At 38.3% G+C, this 8,399-nt stretch overlaps 1 long non-coding RNA gene across 1 annotated transcript; it reads right to left on the reverse strand.

Annotated features, from left to right (window-relative positions):
- Positions 1–3,174: 3,174 nt before the first annotated feature.
- Positions 3,175–5,804, reverse strand: LOC149077014 (uncharacterized). The gene is made up of 2 exons (XR_016193976.1): positions 5,644–5,804; positions 3,175–3,359 (listed from the first exon to the last, which is right to left on the reverse strand). It is a non-coding gene; the product is annotated as an uncharacterized LOC149077014 (long non-coding RNA).
- Between the last annotated feature and the right edge of the window lie 2,595 nt (positions 5,805–8,399).

Here is an 8,399-nt window from a genome sequence, read left to right on the forward strand (position 1 = left end):
CAGGTGATCAGACAGGATGCTTACGTACCTGTCAGAGTCGTATCTAGACGTATCAGGGGTCCCATATCACGCCAACTGCACACGCCCCATACCATCACAGAGCCTCCACCAGCTTGAACAGTCCCCTGTTGACATGTAGGGTCCATGGATTCATGAGGTTTTCTCCATACGCGTACACGCCCATCAGCTCGAAGCAATTGGAACCGAGACTCGTCAGACCAGGCAACATATTTCCAGTCCTCAACAGTCCAATGTCGGTGTTGTCGGGCCCAGGCGAGGCGTAAAGCTTTGTGTCGTGGGTACACGAGTGGACCTTCGGCTCCGAAAGCCCATATCGATGATGTTTCGTTGAATGGTTCGCGCGCTGACACTTGTTGATGGCCCAGCATTGAAATCTGCAGCAATTTGCGGAAGGGTTGCACGTCTGTCACGTTCAATGATTCTCGTCAGTCCCGTTCTTGCATGATCTTTTTCCGGCCGCAGCGATGTCGTAGATTTAATTTTTTACCGGATTCCCGATATTCACGGTACACTCGTGAAATGGTCGTACGTGAAAATCCAAATTTCATCGCTACCTCGGAGATGCTATGTCCCATCTCTCGTGCGCCGACTATAACACCACGTTCAAACCCACTTAAATCTCGATAACCTGCGATTGTAGCAGCAGTAACTGATCTAACAACTGTAACAGACACTTGTTGTGTTACATAGGCGTTGCCGACCGCAGCGCCGTACTCTGATTGGTTCCATATCTCTTTATTTGCATACGCATGCCTGTACCAGTTTTTTTTGGCTCTTCAGTTTATATGGACACACGTGGATTTTGACGTCGAAGAAAGAAATCAACAATTTTTTTTTCATATTGGCGTAACAGTCGAAACTGTTTCGATCAGTCATGTGCAGTGAAATCATTTTTTTTTCTCATAGTGTGAACATGTCAAAGACAAATATACTTATTGGATATGGAAAAGGAAGCCAGTTGTCAGAAATTTCATTCGTAGGAGGACCACTTTCATTTCGGGGGACCAAAGTGACACAACAATAGATTTGGCCATCTTTTTCCCGTTTTTCGGCGATTTTCTCACATTTCGAGGGGGTGGGGCCAGACCGTCCAAGTCACTTCCCTCTCGCTACGGCCTTGTGGAAAAGGCAAAATATATACACTTGCTCTCAAAGAAACTTCGATGCTTGGTCATGAAATGGCATTAAGAATTTAAAGTTAGAAAAAGTTTCATAAATGGGGTCCGAGAATTATGAACTCCAAGCTTATGCAAAACGGTTTTTTTCCCTTCCAACATTCGTCTAAAAAAAGACGATTACTCACAGTTTTTGCGTGAACAAAAATATCTGTTGTGATTCCAGAAGGAATGAGCAACTTACCCTGCACACGTTGAACTGTGCCTAATGTGATAAAAGAAATTTAAAAAAAAAAAATTAAAGTGTCTATTATGGAACCCCCCCCCCCCCCCCCAAATGATAACCTTCCTTATAAAACAGCGCAAATAAAAGCGACGTGAATAGGCCAAACATCGTGTATCTCTCGGTGCCTAGTAGTAGAATGTTTTCTGTATAGAAAAACAATTTATAGATAGATTCGATGGTTTTAAATATTACTGAACTACGCAATTACAGAGCCATATTTTGAGAATGTAGGCATATAGAGACAGTTTTGGCGGAATTTCTATTTTCTGGAGGGGTGATCGTTCTCCTCTGAATTCGTGTCTGAGCGAAGGCGGGCAGGCATCTTCAGCTGCGAATGGAGCACTGGTAGCCATCTTCAGCTTTGGAAGAAGCTGAGACGGACATCTTCAGCTTCGAATGGAGCACTGGTAGGCATCTTCAGCTTTGGAAGAAGCTGAGACCGACATCTTCAGCTTTGGAAGAAGCTGAGACCGACATCTTCAGCTTTGGAAGAAGCTGAGACCGACATCTTCAGCTTTGGAAGAAGCTGAGACAGACATCTTCAGCTGCAAATGGAGCACTGGTAGGCATCTTCAGCTGTGGAAGAAGCTGAGACAGACATCTGCAGCTGCGAATGGAGCACTGGTAGGCATCTTCGGCTGCGAATGGAGCACTGGTAGGCATCTTCAGCTGCGAATGGGGCACTGGCAGGCATCTTCAGCTTTAGAAGAAGCTGAGACAGACATCTTCAGCTGATAATGAAGACGATGGAGATATCTTCAGCTGTTAATGAAGTCGAGGCAGATATCCTCAGCTTCAAATGGAGCCGAGGCAGACATCTTCTGCTGCGAACGGAGTGGAGGCAGGCATCTTCAGCTGCTAATGAAGGTGGCTCAGCTGGGCCGTCTTAAGAGCATCATGGGCCCCCGGGCCAAGTGATTTTTCTGAGACCCTACCTGGTAAATTTTGGAAAAATTCAACTACTCATTTTTTTTAGGCCCCTATTCTCGAGACCCCCAGGCCGCGCCCTGGTGGGCCCATGCGTTAAGACGGCACTGAGACTCAGATATCTTCAGCTTAGAATGGAGCGAAGGCAGACATCTTCAGCTGCGAATGGAGTTGGGGCAGGTGGATCCACAGGGCGATGTGTCGGAAAAGCGATTTATTGTGAGCATTGGATACCCTCGTACTAATGTTTTGGACAGACACCTTTGTCGGGACAAACAAATTTCTCTAATATTTATTTGGCTCTTGGAGGGGCGACAGCCCCATCACCAACCCCTTCCCCAGGATCCGCGCTTCCGGAGAGTATAGAAATCGTACGCAGTACGAAACGAACATGATGTCATTGCTTTTGATCAAAGACGCTTGGAATACGATTGCACAACTAATTATTAATGGCTTATATCTATCAATGAAATCCCAAATGGTAAAGTGTATAAAGGAAAAAAGTGTTTCCTCCATAATTTTTGCGCATAATTTGGAATTGCCGGTCTACTTTTTCCCCCAGGTTTTGATCTTTACCATATTTTCACCAATTTTTTTCTGAAAAAGTGCAGCACTCATCAAAATTATTTTAAGGCGAAAATGTTTAGTTCCGCTTGTAGTTATCACTAAACTTTTCATGCACCTACAAGCACACAGTTTTCAAGGTATAGCGGTTTTTCGGTTGTTCTTGAGCTTATTTCCAGCACCTTGATACGTTTAAAAGCATGAGGAGAAAAATTACCAGGGCAATAAATTAATTTCATGGTATCAATGCATAAGCAGGAATAATTTCTACAAAATTTTATTGAAGCCACAGAGAAATTTCTTCGATTTGCTAGAAAGATTGGGAAACTTGGACGTAAAATCCTTGGCTTTTGGTTTTCATTGTGGTTTTTCTGTAAAGCATCGGATTCTTCACCGGTTGTGCTGCCATCTTCTGGGAATTTTATATATCAAATGATGAACGTTTCCTATAGAAAAAAAGGCGTGTAAATGTTACGGAAAATGTGATAAATGCGGTTATTATGAATACTTACCAAGCATTTTGATAAATTTGATAAATTTTCTTAAATTTATTCCTTTTACCGGTGGTTATGCATAGTTATCCAAGTGCCGTTGGTAAATTTGGTACATTTCCCTAAATTAATTACTTTTATAGTCGATTGTGCATAATGTCCAAGCGTCGCGTCGATGAAAAACATGATAACTCATACTACATGATATACTATGCATGATAATTCATACATGTACTGTATCATTATATCGGGGTACCATCGAAAAATTTGTTATCATTATATCGGGGTACCATCGAAAAATTTGTTATCATTATATCGGGGTACCATCGAAAAATTTGTTATCATTATATCGGGGTACGATCGAAAAATTTGTTATCGGGGTCGACTATATTCATCATAGATAGGCCTACTAGACTACTATTTTTAATTTTTTTTCATATTCATTAAAATCACCAATTACACTAGGGTATTATGCATAATCACAGATAAAGGTGATAAATTCCAAGTACGTATCAAAATTTACCTACGAGGTTATTATGCATGATCGAGGTAAAAGCGATAATGTTTTCAGTATTCATCAAATTTATCACCGACGCTTGGGTATTATGCACCGGTAATATAGTGATAGATTTAGCAAACTTACCAAGACGGTTGATAGGTGTGCATAATAACCGGTAATTACGTATAATAACCGATTTATCACATTTACCGTAATACACATAAATAAATATACGGTTATCTAAGATTCTAAGATATATAAAATGATACAAACTCAAATACGTACAGATTCATATTCTTTCTCCAGAATATAATACGTAATTAAAATACCTACAAAATTGCAATAAGCCAAAAAAAAAAATTTTGTGACGAACATTAAAAAAGATGAATATTATAAAAAAATTTAAAAAATGTGTGTACAGCTCGAAAAAAAAAGAACTTAGCGAAAATGTAGCTCAAAAGTTAAAAAATTGAAACACGTCGGGAATGTAAAAGGCTAAAAATGAAAAATAATGTCTAATAAAAATAGAAAATGACAATATGCCGTAATCTCAGGAAATTTGAAAATATCTTGAATATAAATTTTAAAATTCAAAGAAGCTCATGAACCAAAAAGTCAACAATGGAGGGCCTTTAACCAGGGCCGTCTTAAGAGCATCATAGCCCCCGGGCCAAGTGGTTTTTCTGAGACTCTACCAGGTATATTCTAGAAAATTTCAACCAAATCTCATTTTTGTGAGCCCCCCCCCCCCCGGGTGGGCCCGTCCGTTAAGACAGCACTGCCTTTAACCACACGCAATCTGATTAGCAAACCAACCTTTGATTCAACAGGCGAAGTCTGGCAATAAAAGATGACCAACATACGATTGTCTCAGGAAGTGACTTAAGTCCAAGATAAAGAAAAGCGGCTTTTGTTCAAAATCTCGTTTTTTTTTCTAGCTTTTCCAGTAATTTATTCTCCTAAGAGTGACCATATAATGACCAACATTTCCTAAGAGTGACCAGGTAATTTATTTTCCAGTAACTATTTTCTCCTAACCCGATAAATTTCTCAGATTCTGTTTAACAGCTTATTCGACAAATCACTTTATAACAACCATAAGCACATGCGCTTTTATGGTTTTGCCGCCCTCATAGTATAATTTTCTTAATAACTCTTACCTCGAATTCGCTACCCTATGCTATAACGCCTGTGTCTCTAAGTCACTCTTTTAGTCATTCGCATGCTTGTACGCTGTTTTGGTCACTTACATGTTTGCACCTGCTCTAGGTCACTCTTTTGGTTGCTCACGGACATAGTCCCTTGCTATATAGGTCACTCTTTTGGTTGCTCACTCACATAGTCCCTTGCTGATATAGGTCACTCTTTTGCCTTTTTTTTTCATTCACATTCTTGCACACGCTCTAGTTGACTCACTGACCTGATCCCTCGCTCTGTAGATCACTCTTTCGTTCATTCACCTGCTTGCTCACGCTCTAAGTCACTCTTTTGTTCACTCACGTGCTCACGAACTCTCTAGGTCACCACTCTTTTGATCAATCACTGACGTAATCCTTTAATGTCTTGGCGAAGGCGGATTTATTTAGGGTAATACAAATTTTGCTGCCCTTTTCCCACTCTACTAATTTTATTTTGGCCTCTCATTCCTCAAATTTGCTGCCATTCTGAACTTGCCGGCCTGGGCTATAGCCTGCTAAGCCCAACCCCCGCCCCCCCCCCCGCTGCAAATACTTCACTGACCTTTAGTTTTGACAATATCGTTGACTTGATCTCTGAAAACGACGATTGTCTTAACGACATGGTTGAAAGACCTCACTTAACCTTAAACGAATGGGGAAAAACACATCTTTGTCTCATTTTCTACATTTTTTTCTCCTCTCATTGACGTCGACGTCGTCACATCCAAAGTTTATGTGTCACACATTAATCCGAACGGTTGAGACTTCAGCCACGTATGACGTCGCCAACGTTGTTTTTGCAGGTGCTGCAACAGACGCGTTTGACATATTGAGATGGATTTGATTGGATTTTTGAAACCCAATCGGCCCTTCCCCAAAGATCTCAAGATTAAATGCAAGAGACGTTTCTTCGTAACGTTTTTCTGACGTCATTAACGTGTTAAAAAGGAAAAGTCTGATCTGAAGAAAAGTTTTTCCTTAGCATGCTTAGCGGGGAAGGATCTTGTTTTATGAGCTTGAATTATTACAGTATGAGAGTTTTGCATGAACATTTAACATGCCCGTAAATAATCGGAAACAGGATGTTGTAAAATGCACACTGTCTGATTGTTCAGGTGAATAACTTAGATCAGAAAGAATGGGTGGGTTGTTGCATCATTCATACGTAGTAGATGTCAATGTCCGGATCTGTTCGTATCTGCTCATTGTTGAGTTCAAATGGTGTTTCATACAGGTTACGTTTTCTAGAGATATTTGTGTAAATGGGTCATCACCAGTAAAAAATCCATTCAAGGATTAGCATAATGATGATTTGAAACACATTTCTCACAGCCAAATCTTTTACTAAAAATCACCAGCTCCAAATCTATCACCCTCAGAAAAATATTTTACCAAAAATCCTCCGCTTCACATTTCGTACAGCCAAATCTTGAACTTTTTAGTTCAAGATTTGGCTGTACCTCAGCTTTTAATTTCTCACAGAAAAATATTTTAATAAAAATCACCAGCTTCAAATTTCTCAAAGAAAATTTTTTTAAAGTCACTTGAATGAAAAGCTTGAAATTCACCGTAGCTAAAATTTTCTAATGAAAAACTCATCATCTTCGAATTTCTCTTTCAACAAAAAAATCACCTCATAAAAGTTTTATTTTTTCGGATTTCTCACAGCCAAATCATCTTTTTCCAAATTCCTAACAAATAATTTTTTTTTCAAATTTTTCATAAAATCTTTTGATACAAATCAGGAGTTTTTAAATTTTAATGAAAATAAATTTTTGAGTTATGATTTCTCATTGCCAATATTTCTTACAAAAATTAGGAGCTTAAAATTTCCCACAGCAAAATTTTTTAATAAACACCTCCAAGTTTTTCATAGGAAATTCTTTCGTTTCAGATTTCTCACACTTTTGATTTAAATTTCTTACAGTTAATTTTCTTTTTTCAAAAAAATTTCACGCAGCCAATTTTTTTTTTCTCTTTTTTTTTCAGCTACACTTTTTTTTATGGAAATCACGAGCTCAAATCACTAAAACGTACCAAATTTTTTTCAGTTTTTCACAGCCATATATTTTTTAAACTTTCTTACAGCCAAACTTTCTAACAAAAATTACAACTTGAAATTTAAAGGGCATGAAGTAAATTATATTGAAAAACAAATCACAATTCATATGGAATTCAAATTTTAATTTCGAATTCAAATCAAAAACCCCACAGCTTTAATTTTGCACTGTACTTATTCACAGCTGTACAATTAAACTACAGAGTGTCCCATCAATTAGTGAAAATTGAAGGAACAGACAGACTCAAATGCGGTTTGCGAAAAGTTTATTCTCACAAAAAGGAATTTTTTTGACACACAAAAAAAATGGTTTAAATTTTTGTCGGGAGAAAGGGCTGCAGGAAACCAAGTCCCTGGAAATATGCTTATCTGAATCCTATAAAATGCAGAGTGTTCAATTAACATCTCGTTTCGGAATTTTCCTGCTACTGGTGCTTCCATTGTGATGTTGACATTATTGGATAAAGCACTATTGGTGAAATTGTTTCACCTCAGCCACGAATCACCGACTGAAGCTTTACAAACGTTTTGGACACCGAAGAGATTGAAGAAAAGTTCAGATCGGGAACTCCGTAATTTCCTCTCATGCAGTGCCTTCTATCGACATAAAAATGTTAAGCATTTTTTTTTCTTTCCCAGAAATTAATCCCCCTTCGCCGGAATAAATTTCTTGCAAACCGCATTCGAATATACCAATCCCTTCCACTTTTATGAATTTTTAAACTACCTTATTCTCGAATTTATGGGACACACCTTGAATTTCCTAGAAAAATTCACAATTCAAAATTTGAAATTCAAAACTGGAAACTCATAACTTTTTATTTCGACATCCTAGTTATTCCACAGCTGTACAATTGAATTGCAATGCCAATCACGGTGGGCGTCGATGAATAAGTAACTGACCTCTTCAATGACCTCTATTCATTATTGTTTTGTTTTCAACGAGACAAACAAACAAGCATATATTTCATCTTTATAAGATAATTCATACATTTCTCAAGTACCTTATTGAATTTTTTCCTTACTTCTCAACCTTGTTCGCAAAGTCAATGCCCTAATGTTTCAAGTTTCAAGTAAATGACCTTGCAGTATCCGAAAATAATTTTTTTTTTCTTATCTATTACCAGAAACACAAGAATTGCTTTCTTTCTTCTTCCGTTATTGTGTATGATAACTGGATAAAAAAAACTTTAAAGCTCTCTTAACGAAGTCTCAAAGAAGGTCGTCTTCTTAAACCTGTACAAAATTTCGCAATAAAT

The sequence above is a fragment of the Pholcus phalangioides genome, unplaced genomic scaffold, assembly GCF_987345545.1.
Source record: "Pholcus phalangioides strain wild (caught in Gottingen) unplaced genomic scaffold, Ppha-v1.0 ptg000015l_1, whole genome shotgun sequence".
Taxonomy (NCBI): Eukaryota; Metazoa; Arthropoda; class Arachnida; order Araneae; family Pholcidae; genus Pholcus; species Pholcus phalangioides.